The sequence below is a fragment of the Apium graveolens genome, chromosome 3, assembly GCF_009905375.1.
Source record: "Apium graveolens cultivar Ventura chromosome 3, ASM990537v1, whole genome shotgun sequence".
NCBI lineage: Eukaryota > Viridiplantae > Streptophyta > Magnoliopsida > Apiales > Apiaceae > Apium > Apium graveolens.
In genome coordinates, this window is record NC_133649.1 from 264,417,459 (window position 1) to 264,441,944 (window position 24,486).

Genomic DNA, 24,486 nt, shown 5'->3' on the forward strand with positions numbered 1-24,486 from the left:
ATCGGTTAACTTCATGCAAAGAATTAGCTAGGGAATTCGACAAATTGGAAATCGAGATTCGTATTCCCAAGGAATCTGTAGAAGCTATTTACGCTATGACTTTCCAACCAAAGTTGCTAGAGAAGATTCGTCGTTGTCAAGAAGAAGTGATGAGTCAAGATGACGACCTAACGGGAGAAGAGATCACAACTCAGAAGGATAATGAAGGAATTTTACGCTTTGCATCGAAAATCTGGATTCCTAACATGGTAGAATTAAAAGAAGAAATATTGCGAGGATGCGCACAGAGTTCGAAGTATTCCATTCATCCAGGAAGCACCAAGATGTATCGCGATCTGAAGGAAAACTTTTGGTGGCCAAATATGAAAAAGGAAATAGCAGAATGGGTAAGTAAATGCTACACATGCCAGCGAGTTAAAGCGGAACATCAACGTCTGAGCGGATTATTGCAATCGTTAGACATTCCAGAATGGAAATGGGAACATCTAGCGATGGATTTTATAGTAGGACTACCGAGGACTAGGGCAAATCATGATGCGATATGGGTAATCATTGACAGACTCACGAAGTCGGCACATTTTCTATCGATTAACGAAAGATTTTCGCTCGACAAGCTAGTGCACTTGTATATCAAGGAAATTGTGATGCGATATGGAGTTCCAATATCTATCATGTCCGATCGAGATCCTCGTTTCAACTCAAGATTTTGGAGACAATTTCAAGAATGCCTTGGAATAAAATTAAACATGAGTATCGGTTATCATCCGCAAACCGATGGGCAAAGTGAAAGAACTATTCAAACTAATTGAAGACATGCTACGAGTTTGTGCGATTGATTTCGAAGGCAGTTGGGATGAGCAATTACCTTTGGTGGAATTTTCTTATAATAACAGCTATCACGCAAGCATTGGAATGCCACCGTACGAAGCATTATATGGAAGAAAGTGCAGATCACCAGTACATTGGGATGAAGTTGGAGAACGGAAGATTTTGGGTGCAGAATTAATCCAACAGACTAAAGAAAAGATTGAACTTATTCGGAAACGACTCGATGCAGCACAAAACAGGCAACACAAATATGCAGACCAAACAAGGAAGGATATGGACTACCAAGAAGGAGAACACGTATTACTCAAAATATCGCCATGGAAAGGATTGACCAGATTTGGCAATAAGGGTAAATTGAAACCACGATACGTCGGACCATTTAAAATTTTGAAGAAAGTGGGAAAAGTAGGGTACAAATTAGTTTTACCGCCTCATATGTCTATTGTAGAACATCCGATAAGGATTTTAGATCGGCAAGAGAAATATTGAGAAATAAGTCTGTATATTTAGTGCGAGTGTTGTGGAGAAATCCTATGGTTGAAGAAACAACCTGGGAACTTGAAAGTGAGATGTTAGAAAAATACCCTCATTTGTTTTCATAGAAGATTTTGAGGACAGAATCCTATTAAGGAGGGAAGGATGTAACGACTGGGAAATTTACGTTGTATTATATCATATTTATAATAAAATTAAATTATGTGTATTAATATGTTAATTATGTGTGATTATCTAGTTAAACCCTAACTGTTACGTGTTACGTGCATTCCGTGTCATTTCTGTATTTTTAAGGTATTTTTCAGATGTTTTATTTCACATTCATAGGTTTCATTTCAAACATTTTACGACCCAAACCATAATTTTAAAGCCAGTATTTCAAATATAATAATGGGCCTTATTTTTCATCAAACGACTCTTACCATCACATTATTCTAAACATCTGTATATTTTATAAATTTTCTCGTTTTACGAAAAGTGACTTTTCCGGGCCCCAATGGGTGTTAAAAACCCCACAAAAATCACATTTTTATATTTATAAAATTATAGGACTTTTATTTATACCATTTCTTTGTATTTTTGCATTATTCACAATTTTTGGGAAATTTTGGCATATATATTGCATATATAAAATATTTATAAATTAAATTTTAGTACTCAAAAATTGTAAAATTAGGGCCCAATATTTTTTTAGATGTATAATTAGCCCCTTAATTTTATTTAGGAGTATTAATTTTACTACTATAAATAGCCTAATTATTAATTAATTATACTTAATAAATCATTTAAATTCAGAAAAATACAAAAATTCTCTGTAATTCGGGTCGGGAAGAACAGGGCCGGGTCGAGAATTCAAGCCGTGATTTTGAGCAGATTACAGCACCAAAACAAGCGATTCAAGTACCCAAATCGAAGGTTTCGATCTGTTCTTTCCATTTCTAGCATCAATTTCAAGTTTTAATTCGTAGTTTTTGATTTTTGATTTCTAGGGTTTATGTTCGAATTAGGGCTTTTTGATTTCAGGGTTATTTTGATATTTTGATGATTGATATAGCTTGGTTATGTGATTTACAGTTGATTCATGGTGTTTAATTGATAAAACGATACCTAGATAGCAAAATTCGATTATTAGGGTTTATACTGAATTTTCAAATTATAACTCGATGATTTCTGTGAATCTTTGGTTCTTTAAAGGTTAGGGCTTTGATTGTATATGTTCTTAGCTTTAATTTGCACTATAGAATGTTAAGTTTCGTTTACAGAATCAAAAGATGGGTTTTTGGCCGGAGTTGAAGTCAGTGTTTGATCGATTTTGGCCGGAGAAAGTTATTACAGGGATGATTCCGGGATGTTTTGCTTATGATTAGATTGCTGTGTTGATTTGCAATGAAAAACACCTAAGAACCGTATCAAACGGTGTTGATTTAGGGCTGTAATTGATTCACTGGAATCCGGTGAAGTCGCCCGATTCTGGAAAAATCCGGTCATGTTCTTCATGACCCTGATGGTGACCCGGTTGACCCGTGTGGCTGACCCGATTTTGATCTGTTTTGTCAGATGGTTGGTTTCTGACAAATGTTTCTGGAATTTTAATTATTTAATTATATTTTATAAAATCAGAAATCAGTTTTTATTAATTCTGAAAATTAATTAAAAATCAGTTTTAAATTCTGAGAAATATTATTAATAATTCCTAAATTATTTTCTTAATTTATAAATTCGGATTTAGTGATTTAATTAAGTATTTAATTACTTATTTATTTATTTATTTATTATTTAGTAATAAATAATTATTTAACAATTAAGTATTAAAATTAATCGAATACTATGATTAAAGATTCGATAATTAGGGGAATAAAACGAATAACTCGTAATTATACGAGTAATGGAACGATAAGTTCGATTAACATTATTATTATTATTATTATTATTATTATTCAGACGATAGTTAATTGTTCGTAAAATATCGTAATAATTACTTGTAGTGGGTAATTAAATACAGATAGTTAATTTAAGTTGCATAAACTGTAATAATAACCGTAATGTTTCGATAATTATGCGAGAAACGCGAATAACTTGTAGAAATACGAGTAGTGGATCGTTGAGTTGAAATATGATTCGAATAAATAACGATAAGTTGTAAATATTTGTAGTAAATTTTGATTAATCCTAATAATTAGGGATTAATTATTTTAAATTATTAAATAATTAATTATTAATTAATTATTAGTTATTTATTTATTAATTATTTAAAGTTGATTAATTATTTCGATAATTAATCACATAATTTTCAATAAATCATAACTTATTCATTTTAACTCCAAAAAATATAAAAAAAAAAATTTTGACTTAGATTTTTCTTAAATAATTATTTTAGGATTTAAAAATTTATAATAATTATTTATAGTGAATAATAAATTGAATTATCCGTGTTTAATTGATAATAATTCAACTGTTAGTCTGAATTGAGCGAAACGAAAGTCATTTTACTCAGAAAATGAATTCTTTTCATTAAAAATAATATAAAGACCTAATTTCTTCTAGAAATTAGTTGACTTTATTAATTAATTGATTATTAGTCGAAATGCGTACCGAGACGAGTCCGAAAAATTCCGGAAAAATGGAAAATGAGGCAGAAGGTGATCAACGGAGCAATCAGCGAATCGATTTTGATTCTAAAAAATTATTTTAACTATGAAAGTGATTATGTGCTTATGTGCTTATGTGTATTATGTGGTTAATCGAGTCTTACTTGTTTATATGTAATATAAGAGTCAGTCATAAGCGTATGGGTAGATAATAGGAATTAAATGAAGTCGATTCAAGATACAATTAAAGTACAAAATGACTTAACCAGTCTATTTTGCTAACAGAAGCTAAGCCAACAAGGCAGGTCGAGTATGTGATAGACGAAAGTGATTTAATTGCAGTAAGTCACGCAGAAGGCAAGTTTCTCCCCTATTCTACTTTCAGAATAGTAATATTCATTTCGAATTTTTATTACGCTTATACTCCTTTAATTCTTTTATTCATACTTCAGTTCGATTCTTGAATTATTCTCTTCATTTGAATTCATTATTCATATTCCAATTGTTACTCACAATTATTGAAATATTCTGGTGATTAGAATATATCAAAGCATACCGATTGTTCCGGTTGCTAATCCAGGGACTGGATAATACTACTTTTGGGATTAAGTCTACTTAATCCTAAGGACCGGGACATAACCGGATCCTTGAGATGGGTCGTAGTGCCTGGGTGCCCGACGGGATCTATATAGTGAGATATAGATTTGCACTGTATCATGGCTGATCAGCAGAGTATAGCTGCGAACTTGAGTCCAGTTTAGTTCATTTGTAATTGCCAGTAATGGCCTTCTTTCTATTCTCGTAGGGTTATGTCTTTGCAGATATACCCGGGTTACGGATTCAATTATATTGCTTTAACACTATTTATATTTTGTGGACTTGTTGAGCAAATTTTTGGCTCACCCTTTTGTTTTTATTCACCTTATTATTTTCAGTTAAGAAGGAATATGAAACCCATCAGGACTCGAGTGGTAAAGAAGCGGGTCAAGCATCGGGATCCTCTCATACCCAAGGTGTTGATCCCAATTCAGGAAGAAAGCTTTGAGTTGCCCGAGCTAGGTGGAGTGTTGATAAATAGTTTGTGTGTTTGAATAAAAGCTAAACTTAGTTTAAAATGAATTAGACAATGGCTTGTAATAAAGAGAGTTGTGAGATTTTGAATTTGGTTTGTAACAAAATAGTTAGTGGTTCTTGTTTTCATACTTCAACCTAAAAAGATCCCGGTTAGTCTTTAAAAAGGGGTTTAGTTCTATTTATATATTAATTATTAATCAGATTGTACATGGTTTGGTGATTAGCTAGTAACCCCAGACTTATACCCCGGGTCTGGAGGGCGTTACAAAACATCCTACGGAACAGCTAGCCCTTTCCTACTCGTTTCCTGGCTGTGAGTTTCATGATAGGCATCTTGATTCATTGTTGTGTTGTGTCAATTTAAGAAAACAAGTGTGAGCTATAGTGCCCAGCATAAAAATGTACAGTATGAAATGACTGTATGAATAACTCAAGTATATTATCTTATATGATAAGTGTATTTTATTCAAAAATAGTTTTCCTTGGTGATACACACCTTTTGAAAACAATTCTTTAGTGGATTTATTATCCTGCGAATACCTTAATGGTAAACCAAGCACCTAGGCTTGGGTTACGGTATTGCATCATAATTATAATTGGAAGAATATGACATTCACTTGGAGCTACCGCATACGATGATCAGTCATACTACGGACAATTAGTAACCTTTTCTGCTAGTATAAGGATGATACCTTCGTATTCCGGTTATCACCCTTGCCGCATACGGGCTATGTGTCCTCATTTCGGATATACGCACACTTCGCAGGTCCTTAGGTACATAATATCGTCTCCTACGGTACTGGCTGTCTACCCAATACACTAAGTACTTGGATCATACCCCTCTTTTTTCCTTTAGGAAATCCTATCATATACTTGGAATCATCAAACTATATCGTAGTTCCCCAAGCGTTTTGCTTGTTGATAGGTATAGCTCGTCTCATATGTGTATATATATATATATATATATATATATACTTCCGAGAATTTTCGGAGGAAGTACTAAAAATGTGAGTAGACCGTTGTCAATAGATAAATAAATGAAGGGGAGTTTCTTTTGAAACTATATTCAAAATATTTAAAATACATCGAGATAATATTCTTCAACGATCTAAAATTATTCGAATGATTTTCTGTAATTCAGAAAGTATTTTAAATCAGATTTTTATGATTTTTAAATCATATAAATTATTTAATAAATAATTAAAAATTAAATAATTATTATATAATTAAACCTCAAATAATTATATTTTAAAAGAATATTTGAAATAATATTCCTCAACTAATTTATGTTTAGATAATTAAAGTAATTTTTAATAATTAATCGATTTGAAATAAATAATCATTTGAGAGTAATTCTCCTATATTAAATGAATAAATGAAATCATTTTCATTATTCGAGTAATTAAATATAGTTGAGGGAATACGATCGTTGGAAATCGTTTTAATAAAGTTTGAGGTATTTTAATATTTCGCAAGTGGACGTCGAGTCCTTTGATATAAAATAACTGCGGACTTTAATCTTCCAAAACATCACCAGAATGATTCTCGGGTTTTAATTTTAAAACTCCGAATGACTCTCGGTCTTGTAATTATACATCACGCTCATGGCGGGGTTAAACATTCTACGACATATACATATCGTACAACATCGCTATTATATGTGAATACTCAATTACTTAGTATCATGGCAAGCATGGCATTAATGCAAAAGATAATAAAACAATCCTTTCACAACACAACAATATATGGAGTTGGGTTCGTAAACTTTCCTGGATATTTCGAGGTGGAGGATGCTCTAGGGTTAGCTCAGAAATCTATAACCATAAACATAAATCGTTTCGTTAGATCCCGTTCTAATTTACGGCTACACATATTTATATGCTACTTATTATTCATTCTCTCAAATAATATTAACATTATTATTCCTTTAATTACTTATTCATGTCACGGTCGCTTCCTTTTCGAAGTACCTTATGTCCGTTTATATTTTCATCGTCGGCTCCGCTTATGATTTTTAACGGTTTTCTAATCGCGCGGTACTGGTTCCGATATTTTTATAAAAATGAAAATTCATTATTTTCACTTGAAATTTTTATAGAAGTTGAGGAACTTTATTTACTACTCTCTGTAAAACTTTCTTGGTTTATTAATATTTTTAAGTCAATCATTTCCATATCCAAAGTTCGTAATTCGTAGCAGTTTTTGTCTCGTAATTCACTTTTACTAAAATGGTCATAACTTTTGATCTGTAAATCAGAATCAAGCGATTCAAGCACCTAAACGATCCTTATAAAAATGATGAAGTCGCAAAATATTCAGTATATATACATATATACTTTTCAAAATCTTAGAAGTCCTCTTCCATGCATAATATACACAAAGTTCCAGTTTATAACTGTATAAAAAAAATATCGTTGCAAGGTGATCTCATATATCTAACCTTGTCTCAACATTTTTCTGAAAGTCTATGTCATTCATAAGATAACCATTAACTAGATATAAGTTTAAAAGGTGAAGTTACAAGATACTCCAATATACTTATATCTTTTCCAAATACTACTTGAACTACCACCGTTCAAGTTATAATTAGTTTCAAAAGTTCATCACATAGATGAGACTACAAGACCAGATTTGAATAGATTAAATCTTTTAAAATATCATCAAAATAAAATGAAGTTACGATATACTTCATTTGATGCAAACATCATTTTGAAAACTTGACCCTGCGAACACTCAACAATTGCCCAACCGCAGCCTTTCTATCGAAGTGCTCTGGGTAGTGTTGCAGAAATATCCAATTGGATGATGAACTCATTACGGGAGTTTGCCGCGCCAGGAAGACCACTTACGATGATCAGTCGTAGTAGTGCAACCCCACCATTTTCTACATGTAGAGGAGAACCTGTCGGATTTACTTGTCAACCGAACACTGGACTCCTAAGGAATGGACCGTCTTAGCGGAACTTCCAGGCCAATTGGGCCAATATAATAAGGCTAGGGCCGGCGCCACTCGACCACTTACGCCACTCCTAGTTCAGATGAAATCCATGACTCTGAAACGTAAAGCTCGTCCCCACTTTCCCCAAGTAGACACTTGTTGATACGGCTCCATCAAGAAGTCGTATCTAGTTGGAAAGGAAAACTTACCGATATTTCCCAGGCGATGCCTGTTAATGGATTAACTTGTTCCAAGAATTTTACTTCCCGAGTGTTGGGTAGGTAATCAAAAATTCTTTTATCAAGACAGCAACCTTGTTGCGAATATAAAACACACCACAGAGCCGGATCCCTCAGGTTTTGAGCGAGTATTTAAATCCCCTTTTAAAAAGGAAGATCTTAAATATATAAAAAAATGAGTTTTGGGATCCGCTCTAATTTTTGAAAGTCATTTTAAAGACTCGAAAACACTTTAAAGAGTGTTTGGAATAATGCTGATTTAATAAAGTAAATCAGTCTCAATAAAAAGAAATATCTGAATATTATTATTTAAATAATATTCCCATAAAGAATACTTGAGGTAGAAGTTGGAAAACTTACTTGAAATGAATAGTAAATAATCAAAGATATACTTATACGAAAGTAATATCTTTATTTGAAAAGGGATAACTTTCTCAAGTTCGCAAGAAAATTTGATAATGTATAATCAATAGGGATATTTAAACACTAAGTCAAGGGGAATACAACAAAGTTATATGAATGATTATTAAAGGTACGAAACGCTTCTGAATGAGTTTGGAGTGATCAAGGTATAGCAATTATACTAACTCAAATTAAGTTCGGGTACTTACGACAATGGGCAATATCAAATTCTTTTAACAAGCAAGCTATCATGGTTCCAATAAGTATCTCAGGGTACTTGCATAACATATGATTAACAAAAGGAATATACTTGCATAATATCAATTCGACAAGGGGAAAACACTTGCATAATATCATTACGAAGGAAAAGTATACTTGCACAATATAAGTTTAGAAAGGGTGTAACACTTGCATTGTAAAAATATGAGAGAGGGGTACACTTGCATAAATATAAATTTGAAAGAGGGTCACTTGCATCACAAAATATTAACAAGAGGAGTATACTTGCACAATATAAGTTTACAAGGGAAGGACACTTGCCTTGAGAAGGCTTGACTACACATGACTTGTCTTGAGAGCGACGGGAGCACTACTCGACCTTGATGGAAAACTTCCTATCTTCACTCGATCCTACGAAATAATAAAAATCCCTCATTACTACGGACTCTTATGACACCAAACAACCCTAACACTAAATGCACAAATTGACTCCAAGTAACGCTTAGTGTCTTATATTGCGTAAGACACTAAGTTAACACACAATAACATGCACATATACATATAGTATCACCTAGGAGCACATAAGACATATAGGTATACTCATACTATTATTTAGACTTGGTGCTTTATTCGGGACTTGAATGATATCACTCTCAAATCTCCACAATTCCACTTGCGATACACTACTAAACTAGTCTCAACTCTTGAAGGGCCTACACTTGGTGGTTCCAATTCTCTTAGCCAAAACCCTGGCCTAACACTCTACTGACCTATATCTAAATGCAAACACTAGGTCTCACTCATGCCTCACTTATAGGGTCCACAAAACTAAACGCTAAAAGAAAGCGTTCTCACTTGCACACTTATGGCGACACCTTAGGAGACTCTCGGCTTTTGACACCACTAAAGATCGAATATTCCCAACCAAAACTAACCTACTGGATTCTTAAGTCTATAAGCTAAATTGTTCACTTGGAATGACACTAAGGGCCTTCCTAGATTTTCCTTGGGCCTAACCTCAAAGTTGACACAACTCTAAATGGGTGTCCTAAAAACTGCCCTCTTTTGGACTAACTTAAACTCATTGGTTCTAACTCTAAACCTCCATGGTTCGACTTGAAACTCTTCCTTAAACTCCCTAGTATCAATACTACTCAAGGCCTAATGATGGATTACTCTTAATTCAACTTTTTGACCTCCAAAAGGTACTAAACTCAAATTGTCCTCTGTTCTGGCAGAATCTAAGTTTTGCGGTGTGCACCTCACTAAATGGTTGAGTTTCTCTAATTTATGGCTTCTTGACTCAACTAAAACCCAAGTACTAACTCCCCGTGGCTTGGGCCTAACAATGCCAATGAAATGCCCATTCAAAATCAACACACAACTCACATGCAAATCTGGAAAAATTGAGGGTTCTATCCTAGCCTTTCCACCTTAACTCCCACTTTAAAAACCACGAATTAAATCTCAACAAAGGCAAATTTACTTCTATAAGACTCTAAACTAAGGCCTCAACCAAGAATGGAGATCATTCATGCCCTATAGCACCAACATGCAAACTAAAACTTAACATGCAACTCATAATGATCACAAAAACAAGTTCAACTAAACAATGGGATTATTAGCTCATAAATTCGACTTAAAATACTAAATTATTTCAAGGGATCATGCACACTATCTTTTAACAATGAAGATCAAGCATGATATCAAGGAAACAATTTGTTTTTAGCCCATATAGGTCGAATTTAATCACAAACCAAACATGCATGTATATTTTCGAAAAAGAGAGCATATATAGCTTGATCATTCTAGAAAATAATGCCCTATCTCTAACATGCAAAGTAAAACATGGGATTATAACTAGAGATCAGTAGCATGCAAGTGTTTTAAAGGAGTTTTAATCAAAGAAACACTTAGTTTATGCACATAAAATTATATCTCATGGAGAACTCTTTAATCCATATGAATTAAGAGTTTCTCCTTGAAGATCACATAAAAACAAGACATGCAAGCATTAAACTTTATCTCCTAAGCATGGAACTTCTCGGAAAGTGTATTATATATGAATGGGTAGTGAAATTACACTAGAATGGCAAGGATTTGTTGAAGAAAAATTGAAGGGGATGGGGGAAGGGGGCTTCGGCCGAATGGAAGAAAGAGGGGGGGAGGAGAGAAAATTTTGAGAGTGAAAATGGTGAGGTTGAGTGGAGTGTAGTTTTGGATTAACTCTCCTCTTTTTGATCATCATGCACCAAGTAATGAGTGGAGTTTAGAATTTACAAGAGTGCCCTTCTCCCAAAGTTAAGCAAAATTGCATGCAAGGTTAGTTTGGTCTTTTAGTGGATAAAAGAGAGTTAGTGGGGTATGAATTGTCTTTTTAGCTCTTTAAGTTGAATGGGAGGGTAATTGCATGCATGGGTATCCATGTAAATTGCTAATTACTAAACAACTAATTTCAAAGATTTACTTTTATAAAATAAAAAAAATCAAAAATTATAAAAGTTGTACCATAAAATAACTTGGATTTTTAGAAATTTTATGAGATCAATTTTTGTGATTTGTGAATGAAATAATTTTAAAAGATAATTTTCCAAAGGTAAAGAATATTCTCTATAAATCAAGAATAAGAGCAATTAATAAAACTCTCGCTTTGAAAAATTCATATTTTAAATAAAGCAATTTATAATGCAGCAAATTCCATTCACACAAATGTACAATCAATAAATATATTTATAATTGACTCTAATATTATAAAGAGTTTGCAAATAATATTACACAAAATGCCGGTCGTAACATCCTCTCCCCCTTAAAGGATTCTGTCCTCAGAATCTAAGAGAATAGATGAGGATATCGGGAACGCATATCAGACTCTAATTCCCAAGTTGACTCTTCAACCTTGGGGTTTGTAATAACCCCAGAAAATTTAAACTTTTTATAACCCTTATGAATAATGATTTTGCTGATTAAGAAAACTTTTCATGGCACACTATGTAGCAGTTCTTTTTTTGATATTCTGAGATCTTATTAGTACTCTATATGGTATATAAGTGTATGTAAAGATCGTCAGAATCCAAATTCGAACACTTTAATTTTTCCCGAAAATCCACCAGATACATAAAGAATTGAGTATAAGGTAACATGATTAAAAAGGATTTAAATTCAAGGATTTTAAGAGAGGATCATATAAAGGAATATAAAATATTGAGAAAGGTTTAGGGGAACCCAAGAAATAAGATCCCGGATATGATCCCTCAAACGATAAACGAGAACGAAAGTTAAGTGAACCGTATAACAGATAAACGGTCATTAGCCAAGTAATTAAGGGTTAATCAAAGAAGTTAGTGGATGATGATGTCATCACACCAACAAGGAGATGACAAGTGTTAACAAGATGACTTAAGTATGGTGACATATGCATGACAAGTGGGAAGAATGGTTGGTTGATTGTGAGCCATGCATTTTTCACCATGGTAAAAAATCAATTAACAACAAAAGAGTATCAACAAAGACAAGGAAAATCATAACACAAATTGGAAGTTTACTTTTCATTTCAAGAAGAGAAGCTCTCGGCTTCTTCATCTTTTCAAGGAGAAGAAAATCAAAAACCAAGATCCAAGCCTTGTTAATTTGTGAGGTAATTATCCAAAGTCCCTTATACTTAGATATGGCTATCCTAGGAATCTAAGCTCCCATTTCCTTCACAATCTCTTTCAATAAATCATTGAAGAAGAGAGTGAATAGTGTTTTCAAGAACTTGAAATTTTTGATCTTGTGTTTTTGTTTAGATATAGCTTTTGTAAGGATTTTCAAGGGTTGTTTCAAGCTCCTTAGTTACTTCTACTCACCAAGGAAGGTATAATCTCACACCCTAGCCTTACTTTTGAATATTTAGAGCTTTTTATGATTGATTTAGTTCTTGGGAAGCATAATTCATGTATATTTAGAGTTTGGTTGGAATTGTAATGAGTTTGAGTTGTAGATCTTGGTTATTGGTTAATGAACCTTAAGTATAGTTAGTAGCTCTTGTTGTGATTGAATAAGTTGGATAAAACATGAAGTAATGGACTGATGTAGTGAGGTTTGGATGGAGTTTGGTTGTAATGTTGGTTGTAAGTTGGTTTGTGATTGATTTGAAGTAGTATAAACATTGGTAATCGCGTAAACATAGCCGTCGTAATGCCCGTTTTTATACAACTGCTTGTTCTTAGTATTCAGAAAAGAAATCTAACTGTTGAATCGGTAACTTTTCCATGTTTAGCTATATTGTGTCATAAGCTTCGTTTTGATATGTGGTTCGCTTGAATCCGATGTACGGTTTAGGAGAAATGACCGTTTTAAGTAACGGTGTTTCGCGAACAAACCATTTCCCCTCGCCTTACTTTGAAACCTTGGTTAAAGTACTTAAATGACTATTTGGAGTATGAAATAATTATGTAAGGTTAAATGGTCAGTTGGTAGGGTATTCGCGAAAGCATCGCCTTAAAATTCGTAACGGTTAATTTATTAAAAATGGTGGAGCCGAGGGTACTCGAGGGACTTATGTGAATCGTTAAGTGACCATAAGCGAACGTTAGAGTCTAATTGGTTAAAGACTAGTTTCTTAAGCGACCGTGGTTTAATTCCAACTTATATGTTGTTTATAGGTTACCAGACCCGCCCCAGGCCTTTTACTACCCCCAGTTGCTCAGGCAAGTTTTCTACCCGATATACTGTTGTTGTGATGTATATATATGCATATGCATTATCTTGTGATAGTGCATGATTGTAATTAGCACATCTTGCGATATATTGGAGCATGCTGATATGGTATATATGCATGCCTACTTCGTAATCTTGATATCATCATAATCAAGTGTTATTGTTCAAGAAACTACAGTTTATATCTTCGGTAGTTTCTGCAGAAACTTAATGTTGTATTTTGTTCGTTTTAGCGAGATTATGATTACGATTCCAGTTTCGTTTACATCTTAAATCTCTATACTACTACCAACAATCATCAAATCATAATCACCACTACTAACTCCTCTCAAGAACATCATTTTCTTGAGGCAACAATCATCAACCTGAGAACTAATTAACTAAACATCAAGATTACAACAAATCAACCACTAAAACTAGGTTTTTAACTAGGTTTCAAAAGATTCATGAACTTAAACCTTAAATAAAGATGGGTCAAAGATTTATACCTTTCTTGAAAGCTTGAGATATGTTATTGATGATGGTGAAGTCTTTGGAGTGCTTGGTAGGGTTTTTGGAACCTAGATCAACCATTAAAATCAAGAAACTAAAGAAAAGTTACTATTCATTGTATTCATTATCATCTTTCTTGAATTTATTTCACCCATAAAACCTTGATAAAATGAGGTTAAAAATTTAGCTTACCTTATTTTAGGATGTATGAATCTTGGGAATTAATGGGGGATTTTTTCCATGACTCGAGCTTGGGGTTTTGAATTTGATTTTCTTCTGCTTTTTGCTAGGGCCGAATGGAAGGGTTTGGGAGGGGGAGAGAGAGATTTTTGTGATGCTTCTTGTTCCTTCTCTTGAAAGATTGTGTTTGTGTGTATATTTCATCCTAAATATGCATATCTAATACATATCTTTGCTAGCTTGCACAAATTCAAAGCTAGGTTATTAGCTAAGTACTCCCTTGCACTATTCATGGTCACTATTTGCTAGCTTAGGTGATCATCCCTACATAGCTTAGGTTACTATTTGGTAACCTTGCCATGATTACTTCTTCTATTTAGTTCGATACATTTATTTATTCGTCTATGCATTTGTTCAGTCGCTTAATCATTTTTGTAATAATTTCTTGTAAACGGTCCGTGGTGTAAATCCTTTCGTATACATTATTTATGTTTTGAAGTATCAGTTCTTGGATATAAATCCATAGGGTTTTAAATTCGTAATTATATTATGATTCCTGTAATCTTTGATGGTTCGTAAATACGGTAATTTTTCAAAGTTCAGTTTTCTTCGGAAACTAATAGCGTTTACATACACTCATTTGGTACGTATAATCATGTTATCAACTCTGAAACTTAATTTCTCATGCACAACATAGTGTGGACTAAAAAGTTTTCCCCGTCTATTAGGGTTACTATTCATTAAGCATTTTATGAAGTCTCAAAAATTCGAGTTATTATATTACCTGATCCAAAGCCTACTTACATGACTTTGCAGATGGCCGACCGTTCTATTATATATACGCGAGGTATTTTGGAGGATGTCTTGGTCAAAGTAGATAAACTCATCTTCCCTGCTGATTTTGTAATTCTTGATTTAGAGAAGGATAAGAAGATTCCCATAATCTCAGGAAAGACCTTTCTTGGCTACTGGCTGAACCTTGATAGATGTGCAGGAAGGTGAGCTCACTATGCGAGTGATGGATCAGGATGTAACTTTTAACGTGTTCAATGCCATGAAATTCCCTATGAAAATGAGGAGTGCTTCAAGGTGGAGATGGTCGATTCTGTGGTTAATTCTGAACTCGATCAATTTCTAAGGTCTGATGCCTTAGAAAAAGCCTCGTTAGGGAATTCTGATAGTGAAGATGATGAAGGTGAAGAGCACTTTCAATATTTGAATGCTTCTCCCTGGAAGAGAAAGATAGATATGCCTTTTGAATCTCTTAGGTTGGAGGTGCTGAAAAGTTCTCCAAAGCGCTTCAAGCCATCTATTGAGGAAGCTCCTACTCTTGAGCTTAAGCCTTTACCTGAACATTTGAGGTATGCGTTTTTAGGTGATGCATCTATTTTGCCTGTTATTATTGCATTTGACCTTTCAGGTAGCGATGAGGAGAAACTTTTGAGAATTCTTAGAGAATTCAAATCGGCAATTGGTTGGACTATAGCAGATATCAAGGGAATCATCCCTTCTTATTGCATGCACAAAATTCTGATAGAGGAAGGAAGCAAGCTTGCTGTTGAGCAACAGATAAGGTTAAGTCCTATCATGAAAGAGGTTGTGAGGAAAGAAATCCTCAAGTGGCTAGATGCAGGGATCATCTACCCTATTTCTGACAGTTCATGGGTGAGCCCGGTTCAGTGTGTGCCAAAGAAAGGTGGTATCACGGTGGTAGCAAACGAGAAGAATGAGCTTATTCCTACATAAATGGTCACGGGGTGGAGAGTTTGCATGGATTATAGGAAGCTGAACAAGGCTACAAGGAAGGATCATTTCCCTCTTCCTTTCATTGATCAGATGCTTGATAGATTGGTTGGGCATGATTACTACTGTCTTCTGGATGACTATTCGGGATATAATCAGATTTATATCACTCCAGAAGATCAAGAGAAGACTACATTCACATGTCCTTTTGGTACTTTTTCATTCCGAAGAGTTTCCTTTGGGATATGTGGAGCATCAGCCACTTTTCAGGGATGCATGATGGCTATCTTCTCTGATATGATTAGAAATAATGTAGAAGTATTCATGGACGATTTCTCTATCTTTGGAACTTCTTACGATGAATGCTTGCACAATCTTGGGAGAGTGTTGAAAAGGTGCATTGAGACCAATTTGGTTCTCAATTGGGAGAAATGTCATTTTATGGTGCGCCAACATATCATTCTTAGTCACAAGGTTTCTAATAAGGGTCTTGAGGTGGACAAAGCCAAGGTGGGGGTTATCGAAAACCTTCCTCCACCAATTTTTGTTAAGGGAATTCGCAGTTTTATTGGTCATGCGGGTTTCTATAGGCGTTTCATCAAGGACTTCTCTAAGATTTCAAAGCCTTTGTGCAATTTGCTAGAGAAAGATGCTACTTTCAAGTTTGATGACGAGTGCCTTGCTGCTATTGAAACATTAAAGAAGAGTTTGATTACGGAACCTGTCATAACTGCACCTGATTGGTCTGAACCATTTGAAATGATGTGCGATACAAGTGACTATGCAGTTGGTGCAGTTCTTGGGCAAAGAAAGAACACTATATTTTATGTAGTCTACTATGCTAGTAAGACTCTTAATGGTGCTCAACTGAACTACACCACTACTGAGAAAGAACTTTTCGCTATTGTCTATGGTTTTGAGAAATTTTGATCTTATCTACTTGGAATGAAGGTGACAGTTTTCATTGATCACGCTGCCATTCGATATCTCGTCTCGAAGAAGGACTTAAAGCCTAGATTAATTTGATGGGTTCTTTTACTTCAGGAGTTTGAATTAGAGATCGAGGACAGAAAAGGGACTGAGAATCAAGTCGTCGATCATCTCTCCCGTTTAGAGGATCCAATTGCTACTTCACAAGATAAGTCATTGATTAACGAATCTTTTCCCGATGAGCAATTATTTGGAGTGCAATCTGAAGAACCTTGGTTCGCCGACATTGTGAACTACCTTGTGAGTAACGTTATGCCTCCATAGTTGACTTCCATTCAAAGGAAGAACTTTCTGCATGAAGTGAAGGGGTATATGTGGGATGATCCATTTCTTTTTTGACAAGGAGCTGACCAAATCATCAGGAGATGTATTCCTTACAGCGAAACGGGGGGGGGATCTTGAGAGATTGCCATTCAACGGCTTATGGAGGACATTATGGTGGAGAAAAGACAGCATCTCATATTATTCAAGCAGGTTTCTTTTGGCCAATATTATTTAAAGATGCTCATCAGTTCGTGTTGAAAATGTGATCGATGTCAACGTGTGGGTAATATGTCCAAGAGGGATGAGATGCCTCTTAATGTGCTTCTCGAGGTTGAAGTCTTCGATGTTTGGGGAATTGACTTCATCGGGCCATTTGTCTCATCTTGTAACAATCAGTATATCTTGTTGGCGGTTGATTATGTTTTGAAATGGGTTGAAGTCAAGGCATTGCCAACGAACGATGCGAAGGTAGTGCTTAATTTTCTTCACAAGCAGATATTCACAAGATTTTGAACTCCAAGAGTCATAATCAGTGATGAGGGGTCGCATTTTTACAATCGCAAGTTCACTGTTATGATGCAAAGATATAATGTAAATCATTGCATTGCTACGGCTTATCATCCTCAAACAAACGGTCAAGCTGAGGTATCCAACAGAGAGATCAAGCGTATTTTAGAGAAAGTTGTGTATCCATCGAGAATAGATTGGTCTTTGAAGCTTGATGAAGCTATTTTGGCATATCGAACAGCGTATAACACTCTGCTAGGGATGTCACTGTATCAGTTGTTTTATGGTAAGGGGTGTCATTTGCCGGTGGAGCTCGAGCATAAAGCATATTGGGATTTGAAGAAGTTGAATCTTGATTTGGATGCAGCTGGAAAGAAGAGGATGCTTCAATTGAATGAACTCGACGAGTTTTGACTTCAAGCATATGAAAAAAACCAAATGTATAAAGAGAAAGTGAAGAGGTGGCATGATATGGGTCTAGTGCTTAAATCATTTGTGCCATGGAAACAAGTTCTTTTGTTTAACTCTCGTCTCTGTCTTTTTCCCTGAAAGTTGAAGTCAAGGTGGTCAGGGTCGTTTATTGTCAAAACTGTGTTTCCACATGGAGCGGTGGATATTTTTGAGAATGATCTGGGCCAAGCATTCAAGGTAAATGGTTAGAGGTTGAAGTATTACTATGGTGACATAGCAAACCGCGAGGTGGTTAGTGCCATTTTATTATCCGTTTGATCTTGCATTTCTACATCAAGCTAACGACGTAAAGAAAACGCTTCTTGGGAGGCAACCCAAGTTTGTTGTACATTTGTAGATAGACGAAGAAGAAAGAAAGGAGAAAAACACAAAAATATCAAAAAAAAGAAAATTTTCAGGCCCAACTACAGTGGCACTGAGCGCCCGCGGTGAGGAAGCGGGGCAGCCGTGCTAGTTTTCCAGAAACCAAGCGTGCCCGCGCTGCCTAGCGGGGCGGCCGCGCTGAAAAGTCAGAAGCATGGCGCTCCCGTGCTGAGGTAGCGCGTGGCAGCGCTGCCCCCTGAATTTGAAAAAAATAATAAATCTCGGAAAAAGAGATAAAATGGGGACTTATTCCAAAAATCAATTTCTACCCGAATTTTACTCTTCCAAATCCCAAATTTCCCTCTCCAAACCAAAACCATTATTCCCACTATTCCTATAATCAATTCCCACTTCTATTCTATATATATGGTGAGGATCCTGATTGCGAGTAGGTAATGCCTGATTCCTTACTATTACCTTCACTGAGGATAGTGAAAATTTTAAGTTTGGGGGTAGTAGTTGAAGGAATATGTTTTGTGTTGAGTCGCGTATGGTTTGCATATTCATGATAGTTTAGTGCATATAGTTGCATATTTTTCCATGTAGTAGTTTTTTTTATTCTGTAGTTTTTATGATAGTTTGTTCATTTAGTTCATGCATTTGCATAATAACATGATCCCTTGGATGATTTTTGCGATTGATTTGTGATATTGATGCTAGTGTAGTGATGTCGTATGTGGTGATGTTAAGTCGTATCGAATTGAATTGCATGCTAGAGACAATTGTATTTCACTAAGTCTTATAGGTTGCTTGAGTTCTAGTTCATGATCATGGTTTATTTGTTTGTCGAAGTTGAATTGCTTGTTTATATTTAGGATTTAGGATATTCTCTTAATGGTAAAATAACATGGATTTTTAAAAAATTAGAGAAAATTGGATTTCATTGCTAGTTGTTGTGGCTAAGTGTCAAATGGCTAGTAGCTAGCTCATATTTATATGAGTAGTCTAGGATTGAATGAGATGGAGCGAAACACACTCGTTCAGAAATTTGTAAAAAAAAAGAAAAAGAGAAAAAAAAAGTGTTATGCATAATTGATCACGAGTGGGCTCTTTAGTACTCGAGTTATTAAGTTCTTAGGGGACTTTGTGCCTAGTGACCTAAGGCGTTTACAGTCTGGGATCTGTTAACCTAACGATCGTTATATGAGTACTATTGCATAAGTCTTTTGTGGACCTCACTCATTGCATGGTCAAATAAGCATACTTGTGTTGTTTTGTTGTGAATAAAAGCCTGAATCTATAAAAAACTCCAATATAAGAATTGAAGTGTTATAAGTTATTTTGAATCTAGCTTTTATTTTATCTATAACCTTGCAATTACTTTGATGAGTAGTGAGTCATGATTATTGAACTAGTTGCGATAGTATATCTGTAAGCATTTGCACACACACATGTCTCTGGTTTGTAAGTTGTATTGTAAGGTTTGATTGATCTTTATATGAATAACTGCATTTGTTGAGATGTTGCTTGTTGATTGGTTTAGTTATTCGATGGGGATCGTTGCATTCATATAGTTACATTCATGCATTTTTATTTCTTGTTCTTTGAGTCTATTTATGCTTGAGGACAAGCATCGATTCAAGTTTGGGGGTATGTTGAGTGGCATTTATGACACTTTATAACGCTCCATTAAGCTTTGAATTGTTGTTTTTGTACTCAAGTTATTGGTGTTTTAATGTGTTTTCTAGTGTTTTTGCATTTCAGGCATTAATCCGGAATCTAGGTGATTTAGCATTGATGTGATGCTAATATAGTGTTAGGATGGTGTCCAAGAAATAAGGCTCGTGAAGACCAACTCATTGCATCAAGAACAGAAGAAAAAAGTAGTTTTTCCAGAAGGTTGGCGTGCCCTTGCTGTCATAACGCGCGCCCGCGCCCGAGAAGCAGAAACATGCGCGCTCGCGCTGATCAAGCGTGCGGCCGCGCCGGGTCGGGATTTCTGAATCCTGATTCTTGTGGGCTTTTGATTGGAGGACTTCTACTACGCATGGGATGTTATATATACCTAAATAAAGGTCGTTTTTCATAAGGAGACGTACTAGAGCTCAAGGAGAAGCCGTAAAAAGATCATTTTAGCATAATTCGACGAAGGCGAACAAGATCTAATTTATACTTGTGATTCTTTGTTCTAAGTTGTAACTTTGTATGCTAGTTTTCTTATTCGTGAACTTATACTCTTGTTTCGTACTTGGTTTATTATTTATTCAGTATGAAGACTACGTTTATTATACCATGCTTTCATCAGAATCCACGTTGATGATGAGTCCGATTATGGGCTAATCGTTATCATGGGATTCTAGCAAATTTATTTATGGATTTCTTTAGTTAATTTGTTCCGATGCCTTAGTGTGTGGTGATTGTATGATAACCTAGTATTGGTTGTGCTTATTCGTCTTATGAGTGTCGCGAACTTATAAGATAGATTGTTAAACTTTAATGAAACGACAGTGAGTTTAAGGATTTAGAACTTGCCATGCTAGCATAGGTTCATGTGTTATTGTTATGCATGATTCGTAGATAATTTTTACCATCTTACTTGCCCTATGTAATCATGATAGATAACTTGTGCATTAAGCCATTATGTTTTCAAATTCTATAAACATATAGGGTCTCAATATAATTGGTGTCTATTCAGCTTCTATCTCTTTTGTGGATGTCTGGTAGTATGTTATTCGTACAATGGAAGTTGGCGTTAGCAGTTTCGTGTTATCTGATTAGTGTCATCACCATTACAAGCTAAGGTTAAGAACAATAAGGCTATTGAATGAAGTATTTAATGAAGTTAGTATCCCATGTTTGTGTCATATATTATTCAACTATATTTAATCTCATAGTTAATGTTCTCTAATATAATTCTCAATAGTTAATCATAGTATAAATAAAAACCAAATTGTTATTCATCTTAGCATTGAATAATAGTCGTATCATTGTTGCATAAGTGCATAAATCACAAAGTTAACCTAAACCAATCTATGTGGGAACGAACTAGAAATAATTCTATATTGCTTGCGATCGCGCATACTTGCGTGAATTATTAGCGTGTGTTTAGCCCTAACATTCGCTTATTTATTTTCGAAATAAATCTTCATAAGTGATTCATGGGATAAATCCTTTCTTATAAGTCCTTTACGCTTTGAAGCCTTGTACTTGGGTTTTAATTTTTAGGATTCTAGATTTGTAATTGCATTGTGATTCTCATATTCCTTGATGGTTCGTAAATACGGTCATTTTACAAAGTTCGTTTTCTTCGAAAACTAATGGCTTTTACTTAAAATCATTTGGTACGGATAATCATAATATTAACTCGAAATCTTAAATTAAAAACTCGTATATGGTGTGGTTGTAAAAGTTTTTTTTATTAAACCGCAAGTTTACTGTTCATAAAGGTCTTTTACTGATGTCAAAAATTCAGGCTTTTACAGTTCCCCCCCCCTAAAAGGATTATATACCGGAATCAGTTTAGAAACAGGTGGGGATACGCTTCTCACATGACAACCTTGAGTTCTCACGTTAACTTCACACTATTTGATATTTTCATAAGATTTTTACTCGTCCTTCAAATATATTTCAGATTACTCGTTCTTGAAGAGCTATGATGTAATATCCGGTATATCGCGTGTAATTATTTTATCAATAAATGATTATTATATGATTATTATGTGATTTATGGTGAATTATCTGATGATTGATATTTATATTTAGATGTTTATATATGATAAGATATGAGTATGTTATTTTATTCTGTCCAGAATAAAATATAGATGACTGTGATATTTTCTGGTAATTTTTGGGTCGTTATATGATTTTATAATGATTTACAGATTTAATAATTATATTCTGAATAATTACAAAACTATTTTATAAAACTGAGAATCGTCCAACTTCAATCGTTTTTACATTTTTACAACCCGAAACTCTTCGGAAAACTCCTTCCTAACCTAATCTGGTTATTCTGAACATTTTCTATTTTTTAACTTTTTCAATCCGGATTACGGTTTGACCTGTACGCGTCCCGGCGTAAAATTTTCGATATGATAATCATTTCGATAAATCAACAAAACTCGTATTCTTGAAAGACGGGATAATATTACGTTATTTTCATATAAGAAGCCCGATTTGGATAATTATCCAGGTTGGGTATCAAAATGGATTGTTTTTGCAGTTACTTAGCGGCTAAGTAACTCATTTATCGATCCAATACGCTCCAACACGAACAAATATTCCATAGATATATATAGCCCTTTTCATATTTCATTTTTTTCGTATAATCATAATCAATCAGTAAAAATATTGAATTTACAGAGAAAACTGTTAGATGAGTAGATTGAAAAAGAATGAAAGTGATTGATGAGTAGAACTGTTAGATGAGTACAAGTAAAGTTTGAAATCGTCTGTGATAAGGCAAGTACTTCTGAATCTTTCTTCAAGATACATTGCAAATATTTTCAAACTTTCTCATAACATGTTGCTAGTATTCAAAATAAGTCATGTTTTATATTGCAAGCGCTTTAAACTATTCAACCTTGAACCGTGATCATATCACTGAACTTGTGTTGTAAACTTTATTTCTTGTAAACCACCAACAATTGATTTTCCAGATACTAAACCATACAAATACAATACTACTCTATAAATACATACACACCATAAACCAAGTATTGCAATAAAATTTCTTGAGCATACAGAAAATTATATACCCTGCAATACCCTATGACATCAAAGATCTATACCCTGTATTATCATTGAACCATTGTTCATCAGATACTTGATTCTTCATCAGGCTTGCAGCCATTCTTCATATTTACACCTTGAAATATCCTGGTGATACATATGAAATGTTTTATGCTCTGAGATAAATACTTTATCAATGTCAATTATAATTCTGTTTTTACTGAATCACAATGGTTAGCATATTGAATCATTTTAGAATTCGATGGCTTTATAAATGTGGACCAGATTCGTGGTCAGACCAGAATTGATTCCAGTATAGAGAGCAGAGCTGTGTGCCTTGCTCGGGGTTAGTGTGTGACTGATCAGCAGCCTAACCTTGGTTTTTAAAATGAAAAGTGAATATCCAATTATAATCATTGCTTATCGAGAAACTTGATTCTTCTGAATCATTTCAATTGGTCATTGTTTAACCTCAGTTATTGCTATTAGGACTTACTGAGCTAGTTAGCTCACTCTTGAAAACCTTTTATGTTTTCAACAGTTAAAAAGGGAATTGTTGGTAACGAGGATTTCCCATCCAGTGTGCGAGCTAGGATTCCAGGTTAAGTTGGATCGAGCTAGCAGATATTGTAGCTGAGTTATACAAGATTGTAAGAATGATATCATTATTATTTGAAAGTTGAATTAGTTGGGATTTGGTACAATGTATTAAAAGTTAAGATGGTGGCTTGTTTGCATACTTTAACCTGTTGCGATCCTTGGTTGTGTAAAGAAGGGTCAATACATATAATAATTTATATACAGGTTTATATATTGTGTGTGTGTGCTGTGAACCCCAAATTTCTGACCCGGGTTTGGAGGGCGTCACAGATTTGGTATCAGTTCTACAGGTTATAAGTCACTAAAACAAGCCTAGATTGTCGAGAATGGATAAATGATTAGGATTAAGATTAAGAAATAGAAATGTAGGATGCCGAGAGGTTGAGTGCCACTGTATAATAGGTTTTGGTATGATTCAGTGATGAGATTCGAGATTCTTATCTAGCAACGCGATTTTCAGATAGCAGCGATGGCATATTTTTTTATTCCGGTATCGTCTGATCATTCGGAGCATTCAGTCAGAGGACCATCATCTGAATCACTCCCTACTCTTCCACCGGTATTAGCTATATTACCTCCTATTACGATGGTTGCACCTTTACAAGCTATTATTCTATCCTCGGATGTGAGACCATCTATTCGAGGATCCCCAACTGCTGATTCTGGTTCTACCGAACATTTAGCCGTAAGTGCATCTTTTTAATTTATCCCACACATTATCCCC